General features: G+C 44.9%; 1 protein-coding gene across 5 annotated transcripts in view; it reads left to right on the top strand.

The window, feature by feature from the left end:
- KANK1 (KN motif and ankyrin repeat domains 1) overlaps positions 1-15,418 on the top strand; it is a 1,603,545-nt gene that overhangs the window by 708,296 nt on the left and 879,831 nt on the right. Inside the window, exon 1 of one of the 5 annotated variants that reach the window (XM_069625754.1) lies at positions 8,115-8,269. The exons of 3 other annotated variants lie outside the window; for them this stretch is intronic. The gene's annotated coding sequence lies outside the window, so the exon portion shown is untranslated. Of the gene's footprint in view, positions 1-8,114; positions 8,270-8,411; positions 8,536-15,418 lie in introns of those variants that run through there. One more of the 5 variants, XM_069625755.1, reaches the window with a different exon arrangement.

Raw genomic sequence — 15,418 nt, 5'->3', positions numbered from 1 at the left:
TCAGGAGGTGATGCAGGCTGGTTCTTAAGTACAGTGTAGTCCCCAAGCCCCCACAAAGGAATGTCCACACACTGTATTGGTTAGAACACAGTCTTTATATAATCAATATTCAAGGTTATGTACACTTATCATAATAACTCACTTTGTACTTAGGAAAATCAACAATGGCAAATATATACAATTCTAAAGTGGTACCACCCTTTGTATTAGATCTCATTAAAGTGCATCAACAATACTGTAACAATGTCACACAGATCAATAGAGTGAAACCAGCAATAGAGAGAGGAGAGAAAATAAGATGGTTGAGCAATAGGCAGAATACTGGCCCCTACCACTAGACACAGTTCTGTGTGGAGATCCCCCCACCTGGGCAACCTGTAAAATAAAGATATAGCACAAGCCCAGTCCATATATTGTTCTGCAAGTCTTATTCCCTCCTATAATGTTTTTACCCCCCCAGTGTACCTGGTGGAGTCGAGTTCTTCGAAGAGGCGTCGACAGATCCTTCTTGAGCGACCCCCTTTCAAGCAGGAGTCACGGATCGTCGAGAGGCGTCGAGAAGCGTCGAGGAACTCGGCGTTCGGCGGCGGGGAATCGACGCCCTTCTTGAATGCCTTCCCTTTCAAGCGGGAGACACGGGGCGTCAAACGTCTGTCGAGGAACTCGGCGTTCGGCATCGGGGAATCGACGGCCCTTCTTGAATGCCTTCCCTTTCAAGCGGGAGACACGGGGCGTCGAACGTCCGACAACAAACAGGGTAGAACAGCGTCGATGAGGCGGCAGCTTCGATCCAAGCGGTGCCCGTCGACGACGGAGCGTTGGCGTCCTGCAAGGCAGAGGCGTGCGGGGCACCTCGACGACAATTGTTCTGGACCGCAAAGATTCGTGAAGACGGGGGCCCAGCAAGGGCGTCGAGTCGTTCGAGTCTTTGTAGTCTTCGGGTGGCGGGAAACCCACCGGCAGGTTTCTCCTCGGCGCGTTGGTCGTTCTCGACTTTCTCCGGCAGGATAAAGCGGTCGACGGTGCGGACGAGGGAGACCTTCGATTCAAATGTTCTTAGGCAAGGAGCGGACGGCTCCGGTCGTCGGCGGCATGGCGTCAAGTGGTTCCCACGGCTGGGCAACACAACTTCGACGGGCCTCCAGCGGTTACACAGACCTGCAAACCCTGGTCGACGGCAATGGACTTCGACGGCGGCGATGTCCGGGTGCTTCACTTCGATCTCCTCGGCGGTCCCGTCTCGGGTCGGCAGCCTTTCGAGGGTCTGACTTCCAGGGCGCTTCGGCGAAGATGTAGCGGTGCTCGATGATCCCTCGGTGCACGGGAAGAGGGCGCCTTACCAGGTCCTCTCTCGGGTCAGTCCTCGACGAATTCGGCAGCTTTCAGATCGGTCGAAGCAAGAGCAACAGCAAGTCTTCTTCTTCCAGCTGGGCGTCGAGGATCAGCAGTTCCAGTTACTCTTAGAGTGGAGACTCAGCTTCTGAACGCTTCTGAACACTTCTGAACAATTACCAGTGGTGAGAGGTCCCCAGATATACTATTCTGTCTCTCATCCACACTGCTGGCACACACTCAGCAGCCAATCATACAGAAGGGCATTCATGCATTCAGTCAGCCAATCAGGCACACAGTGCATTCAGGCCACACTCCTCCCTTTCAGACACTCACAACAAGGAATGTGGATTTGGACAAGTACCCAGCCATTCAACACTACACACTGCATTCAGGCCAGTTTCGGGCAGGGCACTCTCAGTCTTTGTGTCTCATACCAGAAACCAGACGACCACAACAAGGAGTGTATATTGGTCACACACTCCATTCACCCAGGTCCCACCCACAGGAGGTACCCACAACATACAGTCACTGGGAAGGCCCCAGTCAGTCTAGCTGGGCCTTCACAACAACACCATATATGGAACTTCCACCCAACAGCCAGTCAGGGGGAAGGGATAGAGTCAGGGCTTCCTAGGACTTTTGGGAAAACAAGGTAACAGGCAATAGAAAGCAAGAGGCCACAGGGGCCATCTTGTTTCCTATCAGGAATCAACTGATCCCAATGGCAGGGCCTGGGTATCCCAAAATGGAGGACACCCAGAGCACCTGTCAAATTCAGTATGGAGCTGCCACCAGCCCATACCCTGCTCTGTGGGCCACCCACAGGTGCCCAAAAACATACACTAGGGGCACAGGGTTGTACCCCTACCCATGGGTGCCATAAGGGTATCCCATGGGTCTGTTCACCAAACCAAAAGAGAGCTGCACTGCCAGGAGTCCCACATGGACTCCTGGGCAGAAAACACTACAGAACACACGATAAAAACAGTAAAGGACAAGGATTCAGAGGCCCTGTCCCTCTGATGCATTTCCAGCATCACACACCTCACGCTCCAGTTTGTAGAGTAGGAGTTCTCGGGAAACCGAGTCAATCGCTGCGCATAAATGAAGAAAAACAAAATCTAATGGTTGTTTGATTGACCGATAATGCGTAATAATAGACGTTATGGTTAGTAAATTAATTGAAGTTCCTAATTCAGGAATAAACCCAGTTTGAGGCTCACGTTTAGCCTGCTCTATAGCCCATCTATTGAAGTCCCTTAGAATAAATCGTGAAAAGATTTTGCCTGGAGCGTCCAAGAGGGCTATCGGTCTATAACAAGACGGAGCAGATATATCGCCTCTCTTAAAGATTGGCACAAAAATAGAGCGGCGCCAGGATTTTGGAATAACATTTGTCTGTAGGATTTGATTAAAGATGTTGGAAAGAATCCTTCACCATATCTGTGGATGTTGTTTGAACATATGATTATTAAGACTATCTGGTCTGGGTGCTTGATTTCTGGATATAACACAGGACATCATCTTCTTGTATGTGCATTTGCTCAGCATTAGAAACCGGCATTGATGTTCTCTGCATATTAAGCTCGGGACGAGTGTATAATTTGGTGTAATATGTTACCCAATCACTTTCCAAGACGCCATTAATCTGGACTGGTAATTGCTGAGTGGTTAGCAATATTCAATAGGGACCAGATTTCAGATGTATTTATGGGACCCATTGCCTTCAGCATAACTTCTCTGTCATGTTGATAAAGATGAGCTCATTTGAACCTCATCCAATTCTTATACTAGCAGTTCAAGGAACTAACCGTTTTAAGTCTGACAATGGTAAAGACATGGCCATTTTCTTTTGCTTGCACAGCCAGGCTTTATATTGTTGAACTTCCACACTGAATTCATGTTTAGGAATTAAATAACTGTGTGTAGATGTGATGGAATGGAGTTTATACAACTGGAGCGTGGATGTGTATGATTCACCAAACCAGCCAGCAGATAAAGTTACTCAAGATGTCCTCATTTAAAAGTGAAAGGACATGCTCGTTCCATCGTAATCCATGCGTTAACAGTTAGGCAAGGTGTGAATTTACTGAACGTGTTTGTAGGTGAAGAAGCATCACAGCGCCAGTATACCGTTAGTAGTTCATGGTCACTGCGAGGTTGCTTAACCCCAAAAATGATGGAACAGGCCCACCAATGCATGGGGCAATAGGGTTTGGGCACCCTGGGGGCAGATTGGCACACTAATGTGCCCATCTGTGTCAAGCGAAGTTGGGTAAACAAAGAAAATAATACAAAATCGTAGGCTGCTTTTTAGGGGGGGGGGCTGAGGGCCACCCTAACTTGGCAGAGAATGTTATACTGCAACGGGTGTGGCACTCACCCCCGCCACCCCAAATGGAGGCCCCCACCTCATGCAACCCTGCCTGGGGGCAGATATCTGCTCCTAGGAAGGGGCATCTGACCCCAGGGAGGGATGCATGAGGTGCCCCCCCCTCTGACGCCAGTGAGGGATGCATGAGGTGGGGCCCTCCATTTGGGGTGGTGGGGGAGAGGACCATCCCCCGTTACAGTAGAACATTTGCCGGCAATGTAGGGTGCCCCTCAGCCCCCCCTAAAAAGCAGCCTACAATTTTGTATTTTCTTTGTTTACCCAACTTTGCTTGGCGCAGATGGCCACATTAGTGTGCCAATCTGCCCCCAGGGTGCCCAAACCCTACTGCCCCATCTATTGGGGGGCCTGTCCCACCATTTGTGGTGGCCCTTATAAAAAGAGAGAAAATTAGCATAACAAACAGCGCAGATCCAGACAGTCTGACGAGGCAATCGTACCCAAGAACCAGAAACTAAAAGGTAAATGCTGTCAAGGAATAGTCAGGACATTTTCGTTGACTTCCCCTTTTTCTTAATACTATACCTGGGGAGTCTATACTTGTGACTCAGGTAACTTAGCTGGCACCATGTGTGATGCAGTTCCCTTATAGCTGATACCATGTGTGATGCAGTTCCCTTATAGCTGGTACCATGTGTGATGCAGTTCCCCTATAGCTGCGGAATGGGGAGTTAAGACTTGTGTCACTAGTAGGCAAGCTGGCATCATTAGTGAGTTGTGAAGCTGCCTCAATGCTTTTAATATTAATTGGAAAACTATTGTATGGGCCAACCGATTCAACTGATAGGCTTCATATATTGTTTCAGATAAAAGCATATTGAACATTGGGAAGTAAATGAGAAACTATAGTGAAATTTCATTCAATCATAAACAAAGAAAAAAATCACTCTAGGTGAGTAAATAAAACTAAAAGAATCTCCCATCCCTACAATTCAATTCTTGTGTTTCTTATCGTTTCTAATTTCAATTATTTGTTTTCTGTACTTTTTTTAGACTTTTTCCTCAGTATCTCTCCTGATGAACCACAGTTCTTACACTGTGGAGAAACACGTGTTGAGAGACACATTTAGAGAGAAATACATTTAAACATAAGGAATGAAAACTGAAAAATTCCTTTTTTGAGTTGTTTGGAAATATAATTTTGGAATAAGTTAATAACAAAGAAAGAGAAAAATTAAGACTGTGAATTGTATGAAATTTAATACAATTTTGAAATGAACTACAAAGAGCTGCATGAAAGTTAATGCAACTGGAGAAAAGTTTGAATGTGATTTGCATGAGAATTAATGTAATCAAGAAGGAAAAAGAGCAAAGACACGCCAAAGAATAAAGAAACTTTTATTACAAATAATAATTGGTGTTTATAACGTTTTTTCCAGAAGCACAAACCCACAATAGTGCCTTTTTAGGAGACATTTTTTTGTTATTGCTGCAGTCGCAATAAGCGCTTAGGGTGCAGATTCTAGGCAAAGATATACATTTCAAACTTATTTGGGCACATATAAGATATCGCCATAAAAGGAATAAAAGCCAAAAAGGACTGCAACCTGGCAATCAAAGTGATACGAATGATAATTGCCCCTATGTTTGAATACTCAGGATGCGTGATAAGTACGCACGGGTGATGGGTGTATGATGAGTAGCATGCTATTAATGAAGTTATGTGCGTATGATAATTATTATTTAACCAGTTTATTTTATTTTTTGTCCATACATGTTTTAAGCTTTGAATGCTTTTATATTTTGACTGAATTAAATTTTTATGAAAGATCATTGTGCACTTGGACTCAGAACCTGATCAGTCTCTGTCGCAGTGTTTTCTTTTCACGCGCTGTTCTTTCCCAGTTTTGCGTTGTTTTTATGTGATCTTTGTCCTGTGAGTATCTTTTGTTTCTTTTCACACTTTTATGTGTTTTCCTTTAGGCAGTGGGGGTGTATGTGAACTGTATAAATGGATGACGCGAATGACTGGTTCTTCTGAGTAGAATGGTGGTGTGATGGGATTATGGTTGTGATGTGGTGGTGATGTGTTGATGTATTATAATGGTCTATCTGGATGTTAGTTATCTGGTGGTTGCGTGAGTAAGCAGATGTGCTACGGGTGTAGCAGACCCGGTTCTCCATGTGGCAGATGCAGTGGGAGGAGATGTGTTGATGGCTGAGAGTGTGGTAAGGTATGGTATGCGCTTGCAGCTGTGAGGCCCGGGATTGGCAGTCCCGGGCAGGTGTAGTTTTGTATATTTTGGTTGGTTGAATGTTAGATACGCGAATGTAGATATGTTTTTATGGATGCGATTGTATGATTTTGACAGATTGTATGAGTGTTGAATTTCCTGATGGTTTCAGAGTGCCTGGTCTGCAGTTTCTGTTTGCGTGTTTCATTTGGAAGAGAGGGAGATGTGTAGTATCTGTAGTATCTATCTGCATTGGGGGCACACTGTGCAGATAGAATACAGTGATGGCATCTAGAATCATATGGCACATCAGTGTTCCAATAGTTACAGTTGGAACACAGGATGGGAGAACCTAACTGGACAGATTTTATCTGTTTTAGTTCCTGCCTTTCCTACTTAACTTGCCCTATAACTTGGAATAAACTTACTCATTTTAATGTACTAAAGCTTCCAGTGTTTTACCTGCTTCCTGATGACTTCCAACTATCTTCAAATACTACAAACATTCACTGCCATTTCATACCAAGGAGGGGTGTTAGTACCAAGTTGACACATTGCATTACAAAGAGGTGACTAGGTTTGGCCTCCATTTTCACTCCCTGCACCCAGGCCTTCCCTGAGGCCTGCTAATTAACATTCTTCAGTATTCGCCACCACCAGCAAAGTATAACAAAAAAGATGCAAATCCATGGGGCCTTGAAATACTAATCAGGCTGCCCACGGCCAGAGGCTTTTTATGTACCCAGAGCTGTCAGGTGTCAGCTACACATGACAGGGGAGAGCGGCGCTGGTAAGCTGTGTCCTCCCAGAGTACATGACTATTTTTCTGCTGTGTGGTGAGCGTGGAAAATGTGTGCGGGAATGGGCCCCATCATTCAGTCTTCATGAACAAACAAAGCGCCGGTAAGCGCACTTTTCTCGTACGGATGGTCAAATTCCTCACATAAGCCTCCTTTTGGCATCTTACTATTAAATAATTTAACTGGAGTACCATAATTATATACTGTGGATATGTTAAGCATACTTATCTGCCAGGAGTGACTTGAATCTCAATCTCTCTCTCTCTCTCTCTCTCTCTCTCTCTCTCTCTCTCTCTCTCTCTCTCTCTCTCTCTCTCTCTCTCTCTCTCTCTCTCTCTCTCTCTCTCTCTCTCTCTCTCTCTCTCTCTCTCTCTCTCTCTCTCTCTCTCTCTCTCTCTCTCTCTCTCTCTCTCTCTCTCTCTCTCTCTCTCTCTCTCTCTCTCTCTCTCTCTCTCTCTCTCTCTCTCAGAGAAGGGACTACGTGTAGGCCCTTCACCCTGTTCCATTGCAGCCATTTTCTTTTCCTTTTTTTTGTTGCTCAAGTTGAGAAACGGTTCACGTGCTGTTTCTCAACTCGAGTAAAAATACTAGTACCCCGGTACAACGTGCCTAGGTTCTAATAGCAATAGAACTCTCGAAGGAGATGGGGGGGGGGGGGCATTACCGCTCGGGCTTGTAACTATCGCCCCAGGGGCATTACCCGACCGGGAATGCCTCCCCTCCTCGCGTTCTATTGCTTTAGTAATATAACCTAAAACTATGAGAATGCACTCTGACCTCAACACAGAAGCGTACACGTGACTGTATTTCACAGAATGCCCTCTTTCTCTCCACAGAACAGACTTCGGCCCCCTTGATCCAGAATGGGTACTGCTAAGGTGGAGCAAAAGCCTCGCAAATCTGGATTTCACACACTTCTGCCTGAGTGCAGAACCTAAAACAGGATTGAATTCCTCAGATATCATTGTACTTCATTCAGCAGAGGAAATACCACGTTTATGCGGGCTGCGTTATTAAGCTTATTTAGCTAGACGTAAAAATGTGCCATATTAAAAATTGCACCTGGACTGGGGAAGTCTATGTCGCGAGCCGCAGCCTAACTACTGCTTTTCTAATCTAGTTCCATAGATGTGTAGACACATAGCCCAGAGGCTATATTATAGTGCTGATGAAAGGTGCCCTACGAAACTTGTGATTTATGTATAAAACGGCACCAGTTATTAGCCATTTTAAAATAGAAAAACATACGGTCTTGTATATCATTTTCACTTGTGTTTCGTTTTTAACGGCAGCCCTCTGCTGCTCCCAAGCATTACAGGCGCTTCGAGCAACACAAACCATGCTCGCTGAGGGGGCGTGGCGGGTGTGTCATGCCAAGGTGCTTCGGTTACTAATCGAAAGGTTGTCACTCTGCGCCATTAACGTATAACCCGAAGCGTGCGTGCTGTTTTCCAGGCCGCTGGCATGTGCTCTCCGGTGAGTGTGCTAAGCCGCCGAACTGCTATGCACTAGCAACCGAAAGCACACAAACGTGAGGCGATTTTGGGAAGGAACCGTTTTTCTTGGTGGTGAGTCGCTATGCTTTCTGTATCCCTGGCTGTTCATAAGGTAAATTAATTACTCCGGGCTCCCTGCGTTAAATGTGTGCCTGCTGTCAGCATCTCCTTACAGGCCGCGAGCGTTTGCCTATCATATCAGGACGTCAGCTATACTTAGACGCCGGCCAGTGCGACGCTTCCGTATTTAAGAACTTTATTTTCGGGGTTGAGCCCAGCAGTCTTTCCCTATCAATGACGATCGCTTTTTCAAAACGATATCGCCGGGATGGCAGCAGGTAAGAACTCGGTGCTTGGTTGTATGAAAAACAAAAAAGCCCGCCGGTGCAATTTGTGCAAGTTTAGTGCTGGTCGTTCTTTGTTGGTTGCAGGTGTTTTGAAGTCCATCTTAGCAGGGGTAGATGTCCAATGAAATGCACCTAGCAGTAGAACGGTTGGTACAAGAGAGATTTTTTATATCTCAAAAAGCTACGTTGTTTTTCTTGTGAACCAGTTACTTTTGGAGCGATTTCGCAGTGCCCATTCTGAGTCTGCAAAACGCTTGTTAGTCCGTGAGCTAAAGCACGTGTCCTTTGTAGATGTTTTTGTCTGCCTTCCAAGGTGCAGTGGTGGCAAGGTCACCCTCTTTTATCCAGCATCGACATGGCTGAATGGTTTGTTTACGCTTGAGTAGATTTTGTCTGATGTGACGGTTGAAAAAGAATGTTGCGTAATGTAGAACTGTTTTAGCCAGCGCAAAAACAGACATGGACTTCTGCCCTCGAGTCGACGAAGAACCCGTTTATTCGGTTTAATTTGTTGGAAAAGAAAACCGCCCTCTTTGTTTCTATTCTAGATGTATCGGGCATTTGTGTGATTTTTCTGTCCGCGAGGTCCTCACGTTTTTTTAGACGCTGCTAGCAAATACCCCATGTAAATTGTGACATTTCAAAGTTTACAACTGTATTTTTTCAGTTGTGTTTTATTACTTTATATATATCATTTGAAGGGGTTATTTTATCTGTGCCTAGTTGCGCTATGTAGAAGGGAGCAGTGACTTAAAATTCACGCCAGGAATTGCGTACTAGAAGTTCTGTTGCTGTGCATATACTTAACGTCTTAGAGTATGGCATTCACCAATATCATGGAATAAAATGACTTCGCTTCAGCTTCTGTAATACGTCACAACACCTGGTGCTTCAGTGAATACAGAGCAGAATTCTAGCTGCCATTGGAGCACTTAAACGAAGCCCTAACTTTTTAAATTCCTTTCTTCTAAAATTACTTTTTGTGGTACCGTACAAATAAGAAACCGTTTATGGAAGTATGTTTATTTTTTGCACTGATGCGTATAGCACCATGAGAATGAATCTTAAGCCACATAACCTTTCTTAAATGCATTTTTCTGTACAGCATATCAAACTGTGAATTTGTGTTTCTTTTTCCGCAAGATTCTCCATTATATAAACTACTGGAAGATTACTTGCATTAGAGTAAGCAAGTGTTATGGGGTATGATGGATGGTGCAACCATGTCTTATAAGGAATAAAACACCCCTTACCAAATGTGAAAAGGATCTTCAAGTCACCTTGGAGTTCTGTGCCTTATAAAGGAACTCTGCCTTCAGACTCTGTTTGGTCATTAAACACCTTAATGACTTGCAATATCTTTAGAGACGAAAGCCCAATATTCGTCTTCTTTCTTAGATGCTAGGCCTGGTCAAACACTCATGAAGTGAGTGGTCTTGCTGTTGCATGTAACTGTTTACGCTTTGCATTTAGTTCTTCAGCACATGACCAGAAACTGTTTTCAGTCCAAGGTACTTGGTTCTGTTTTTAGGTAGACCATGTATTCACTAATTTCTGTTCTGGGTAACTGTCTCTGAAAAGCCATTGCTGACCTTTCCTTTGGGTTTTCTGGAATCGGGGTTCCAGGAATTTTGTTGTTGTATATAAATGTCAAAGCAACAATTGTTGAACCAAACTAGTGCACAATGTTTTGAGTTTGACTCACTCTGGTCCTCACATTTGCATTAAATCACTCCCTCCCGCTGTTAATCGCCTTTGGCCATTCATTGTGAGCGGGACCTTGCACCTTGGAGTGAAGACAAGCAACTGGGTCCCCCTGATCGATGCAGAAAATGTAAAATAAAAAATAAAAATAAAACACCATCTGTCTTGCCAAAGTTTATAAGGTCACTACATTTTTTTTCAGAGTACCAGCTTCTCGAAAAGGTCAGCTGTCGCATACTAAAAATAACAAATTTGCCCCAAAACGTGTTGATTTACACTGCAGACCCTGAAGTCACAAACTGTCACTTAAGAGACGTACATGATACAAACTTGCCCTGTCCACTGGACATGACCTCTCAGCTCATGACTGTTATCGCTGACCACATGACATAGCTAATTAAATATTTGATGGTGTCTAAGAGGGCAAAACGTGCAAGAATATAGATGCACTGTCCAAGCACTGGTATACAGTGTAAAGTTGTTTGATCATGGATATGTGGGACATTCTTGTGAAGGTCTAGAGGCGATGTGTGGATAAGTAAGCTACTTCATACCATGGCAACATCGGCACTGGATCTTGTGTAAAAATCTGCTAACGCGGGGAGGGTGCTCATCCTCCCATGAGATCCTGACAACATTTATAGGTGAATGCACTGCCGCCCCACAGAAGAGCGCGCTTGACAGCAGTTGCTTTGAGGTTCTATTACGGTTCTAAGCAGCAACCAGTGTATCATGCATGAAGTTCTTGAGCTGCAGAATTGCGGAATTTGGTAATCCCAGAAGTGGCAGTTTTGGAGCCAATTATCTGAAGGAGAGAGGTTGTCGGGACCCAACAAGCTGGTGACTACTTAAGTGACACACATGGGAAGTAAATGATGAGAGCAAGGGAACAATGCTTTATCAGGAACTGTTGCCGTTGGGTGTTAACTAGCTGAAGTCTGTGTAGCTAAATTTGTCACATTTTCTGGTTATGTGAACATTGTCTAAAACCTTTGAATGTTAGGACTACATCTATCTCCCCCAAACAAGCAAAGTCAATGGTGAGGGATCATGGTAGTCTTATTCCGAAACATCTGGAGTGCCAAAGTTTGCGCACCTCTGGCTTAGAAAGTGCTCCAGTAACAAAACTGCAGGAGCATAGGAGACAGAATGCAGAAGAAACTGTCGGGACAGACCACAGGGGGAATGCATGTGTTTTTTGGGGATTTGCATGAGTGGTGTACAACCTGCACAGGGTAGGCCATACATAATCCTCTCTTCACTGGGCTGTATGACGAGAGTCCCTAAGGAATATATAGAGGCATATTTTAAGACAGTGATTATGGTGATAGGTATATCAGGTAGTGAAATAAAAATTGGATGAGTAAGAGCTAAATGTAGCTTCTTGGTATCAAACATTAGCCAGTGACCAGGAGCTACCACTGGGGAAGGAGGAGCTACTACATAGTGTCCCGCAAATCTAACTTCCACATAATATGGAAATATGTCATTTTGTCCATTATTTATGACCTCTAAGGCTTTAAATGCTGTAATAGATGTTTCCCAATGTTTATAGATTGTTCCAAAAGGACAGCATTACATTCTCACAGGTGTTTGGTTTCAGTTGGCCTGGGGAGAAGAAAAGTATTTCCTGGTAGATGTTGGTATCAATCCAACAGGGTTCTTATATTCAACAAACAGGAGCTAAATAGCTCCCAGCTCCCCTAATTTTCGAACCCTGTAAATGCTCCTGGTTTTTCCAAACATTACATATTGATCACATTTGCTTTCTGGCACCTTTCTCTTGGTAGGGCCTACATCCTGCCACCCCTCCCCCACCCCAGTTGCTGTCAGGAATGAACATGTGACCTTTGAACCTGCCTTATGCCACTGAAGAGCAGGTGCTGCAGTTGTCAGAAGGCTGGCACAGCAATGCATGTGAAAAACGGTTTTGGCATGGAGCTTTTTGTCAAGAGGGTATGGGGGGGATGTTTAGCAGGCCTCCCTTTCAGAAACTGGATTACCTACATAATTTTCTTTACTAATAAAAATAGGCATGGCTTTCACACCCCAGACAAATGGCATCCCGTCACTGAGTCCTTAAACCTAATGCATGCTTTTGTATACCTTGATGAAATGTATCCCTTTAATACATGCGTGTATCAGCCACTTTTACTCCCTAAAAATAGGCAAATACTCAAAAGAATGAAACATGGGAATTAAAAATACACCCCACAAAAAATAGGAAACTGACACATCGGAGGCTGCGCCCCTACTTTCATCTACATAGCTTCATTGATCGATCCGGATCGTGGTACATCAGTGGTACCTTTTGGGAAGCTCTGCAATCACTGAGGAGGTAAATAATGTACTTTATGTGCAGGCATAGCAACGTTCAAACATTTCTGTTTTATAGGTAAACATTTTTGCTCCTACGTCACGTCCCCTTTCCTCCATACTTGTGGGACATTCCGTCCTTCGGGACAGGACCGGAACACTTTTGTCAAAAAGCATAAAAAATGTAATTTTTGGCCTTCTTTTATTTTTAAGCAGGGCCACAGCACGTGGCCGTAGGCCTGCCATCCTGAGCTCCACCCCGCGCATCGGCCTTCAGTCTTTTTCTCCGAGTGGTCGAGGCTGGACGTACTAGCATCACCAGGAATTTTTTCTTTTATTCCCTTTGTCCTTCCTTCCTGCTCCGGTTCCACGGTCATCTAGTCCTCCGTCAATGCCGGAGCGTCTGGGATTCGTGTCCAGTACATTCTGCGAATGCCGTTTCGCGAGGGCGGATCCCCGCTCTCTTTGCCTGGAGTGTCTAGGCTCGGAACATCTTTGGCACTTGTGTTTTTATTGCGACTCCCTCTCTGTCTGGGCACTCCGTCATTCCTCTTTGACTGTGGAGTTCAGGCGGGACCCAGTTTTACCTGAAGCCAAAGAGATTGAAGAAATTTCACTACGAGGAGAATCCAAAATAGAAGGAACAGTCTTTTCAATTCCCATCTAGGCAGATAATGTATTCTGGATAGGGAGTTCCTTACTGGACTGGGAGTCCTTGTCCCCAAGAGAGGAGTCGCTCCCAGTAAGAAGGTACCCCTTGCCCAGACCCCTAGTGAGGGTGTTGCTGAGCAGGCTCCCCTCCCTTAGCCTCGAAGGGGCTGGCTCCCCTCTGGGGAGAGGGGACGAATAGTCCAGATTCATCAGAGGGGATACAATCTCCCCAAGGCAAAAATGCGGAGGTACTGCCTACCTTAGGAAGGACCCTTACCAAATACCTTTATATGAGATAGAAAGGGGCATAATGGCAGGGGACTTCGGGGGAACAATATCTGCCACTGTAGTTCTTGGTCATCCCACCTTTTAAACCCATTCATACTACCAGCCTTTCTCGCAAAGCTAGCAGGTTCATTTAACTGTACATCTAAAACATCTCTAACGGATACAGGGGGATTTGCAGCCACTCCAGTCTGTTAACACAGCACAGTGCCAGAATGTGAAAAGAAACTGTTCTTCATACAGTTTCTTTAAACGTAAGGTGAGATAAATAATTACCAAATGTCTCCTGCTGTGACCGCAGTTTCCAAGGACGTAGAGGCAGAGATTGGGGCTGGGACAGACAGTCAAAATTGCAAGATTGCTTTATAGTGCAAACTGGAAAAAATGGTGATGGTTGGAAGGTTTGGAATTAATATTTACAACCTCTTGCAATTGCTCTGGGCAACCATCCAGACTATCGTTCTTCAGCTTACCAAGCCATTACAGAAGGGGAAAGACCATATGCAAATTAGGCTTGGTCCCACCTCAAAAGGGGCAGTCCAGCCTGAACTGCTAGGTCACATCCCTTCTGCACGAGACCACAAGCATCCCCAGGCATGTTTCGGCCTCATTGGGTGTTATCAGTAAGCAATAGCTCGGGTCTATAGTGCAAACTGAGAAGAGCTAATTTACTGGGGCCGCCTTGAGATAGTGGCATAAGCAATTATGCAGGATTTAACAAACTTTGGCACATGGACAGGACCAGGGATAAACCTCTCCAGTTCGGCAACCTCTCTTCCCATAGCCCTGTCCCTGACAAATCGCCCACTTGCCTCGTCGCCTTGCCCCATCTGACCTCAATGTTCTGCTTTCAACAGTACTCTGTTTTATAGAGATGACTCAAAAAGTACAGAAATCATAATAAGCCACTCGGGCTAATATATAAATCTTTAAAGAAATATGTTAAGCAAATAAAGTACAAGTGGAGTGTTATTTCCCCACATCTTGAACGCAAGACTATATAAATACCAGAATGCAATTTAGCATGGGGCTAAAATATATCCTGTGGGTTTTGTAAATGTACTTCCAAGACTTAGATAATGGGGTTCATTACGAATTGGGTGGTATTCTGGAAGTAAATTCGCCAGAATACTGCCCAATAGAATTACCGTTACCGCCACTTGTTCCGGCTGAATTACCGCCGGATTACAAGTGGCGGTGGCAGTTAATCCCCATTTTTTGGAGAGTCCATTGGCCTCTATGGGGCATGTTTGGTTGGAATTACTGCTGTGCTAATTCCACCCTTTTTGTCGATTTTCAGCAGAAAGTGTGAGGATTTATCTTCAGCATGATGCTGTATGTAAATTCCCCACTCCAGGGCCATACTCGTAGCATGGCAGAGCGGGAAAAGTGGTAGTAATTCTTTAACCGCCAATTTATTCCCGCACCACCATACTCTTAATGAGCCCCTGTATCCCTCATTCTGAGGTTGGTGGTATCACCAAAACGGAATAAGCCTTACTGCCACCTAATATCTTAGTGTTACTGGGATATTTCGGGCGGCAGGAATGCTGGTAACTCCCCATGCCATTGAGGCGATTGCCGCAATTACCGACACTGGCAGTACCAGTGTTGGTAATTGCAGCATCTTCTTGCTGGTGGGGGCCTGATCTACCGGCAGGTCAGGCCTGGAGGTAGATCATGGCCCCTACTGGCAAACTTGTTTCCCCGGTCTGGTAAAAATGCCAGTACTGGTTTTACCAGCAATTTTACTGGCATTTATTTCCAGACCGGGGAATATGTAATGCCCCCCAATGTGTGAGAAGTGTAAGGAAGGCATGGTATCAATAGTAAGACACACAAGTGACCACAGTTCAAGGGTTATGTTATGTTATTTCGCATTTATATAGCACTCTATATATCATTGGTATGACCTCAA

The sequence above is a fragment of the Ambystoma mexicanum genome, chromosome 6p (genome assembly GCF_040938575.1).
Source record: "Ambystoma mexicanum isolate Mex_15411 chromosome 6p, UKY_AmexF1_1, whole genome shotgun sequence".
Classification (NCBI taxonomy): Eukaryota; Metazoa; Chordata; class Amphibia; order Caudata; family Ambystomatidae; genus Ambystoma; species Ambystoma mexicanum.
The sequence above is the reverse complement of the archived record's forward strand: the minus strand, read 5'-3'. Positions and strand labels throughout refer to the sequence as shown.